This window comes from Ptychodera flava, chromosome 2 (genome assembly GCF_041260155.1).
Source record: "Ptychodera flava strain L36383 chromosome 2, AS_Pfla_20210202, whole genome shotgun sequence".
In the NCBI taxonomy this organism is placed as follows: domain Eukaryota; kingdom Metazoa; phylum Hemichordata; class Enteropneusta; family Ptychoderidae; genus Ptychodera; species Ptychodera flava.
In genome coordinates, this window is record NC_091929.1 from 20,921,843 (window position 1) to 20,923,325 (window position 1,483).

A 1,483-nucleotide genomic window follows, 5' to 3' on the forward strand; every position below is an offset into this window, starting at 1 on the left:
TATATATATATATTAGTATTTGTACCTATCTAATACATACATACATACACACACATACATACATACACACATACATACATACATACATACATACATACATACATACATACATACATACATACCATACATACATACATACATACATACATACATACATCATACATACATACATACATACATACATACATACATACATACATACATACATACATACATACATACATGCTGGGACTGATTAAACGTACATGTGGCCACACCTGTTCCACTAAAATGAAACTCCAACTGTATTTATCCCTTGCCGTAGTATTCTTGATTATTCATCCCAGTCATGGGCTGTCACGACTAAGCAATCAATGCTTCATCTTGAAGGTGTCCAAAGGAGAGCCACAAAATACATTCTTGGATATCCCAGGAGATGGATTACAAAGAGCGTATGATTAAATTGAATTTGCTCCCATTGAGCTACAGGAGAGAATTAAATGACTGTGTCTTTTTAGCTAAATGTTTTACTGGATGTATGACTTAAATTTAAGCCAGTTTGTCACATTTAAATCTTCTGATGACACTTCCATGAAGATGCCATTTTTATAAATGAATGTTTTCGTTACTCGTTTTTTAACAGAGCTTTTTACTCGAGTAGTGTTATGCCCTTTCATGGCAAATCTTCAACAAGTGTTAGGTCATACAAGTCTATTTTATTAAAACATTACACGGGTTTGTTAAACAATAATTTTATCCTGATAACACTTGTACTTGGGTGGGAAAGTGCCATTGTAAAAATTGCCGTCTCTGTTAATTTATCTGTTTTGTTTTGTTCTGTTTTGAAATTTCTTGATTTTTTTTATGACTGTTTCATTTCTGCGTTTGTCTTTTCTGTTTTTAATTTTGTATGTGTAACTTGTTACATGTGTGTTTTTGTGGAGGGTTGCTTTTGTATAGGTGTTAGTCACCTGTGCGACTCATCCTGACTTCATGTCAAAGCTAAATAAATAATACATATACATACATACATACATACATACATACATACATACATACATACATACATACATACATACATACATACATACATACATACATACATACATACATACATACATACATACATACACATGGAAGTAACAGCGAAGGTCTTCACAATGTAGTATTGTTATTATATCGGCACATACGAACAAGGTTGTTTCAAATTTCACGTTCCTTAAAAAAATGTGAAGAAAAAGTTCAGGCGGAAAACAAAACTGTTGCAAAATATGCTGAGACGTGATCACTGTTCACTTTTGATTGCTTATTCAAAGAAAATGTTTGAGCCCTTGAAATTTAGTATTTCAAAAAAAAAACCATCTGTTGCCTGAAGACACTCTATAAATACACGGGCGAAGGATGTTTTAATTAGTGGGTATTCATTGTAAGACCTTATAAATTATAATTGTGACCATGTCTTCATTAGCAGCGTTTGATGTTCTTTTTTCATATTCTAAATCAT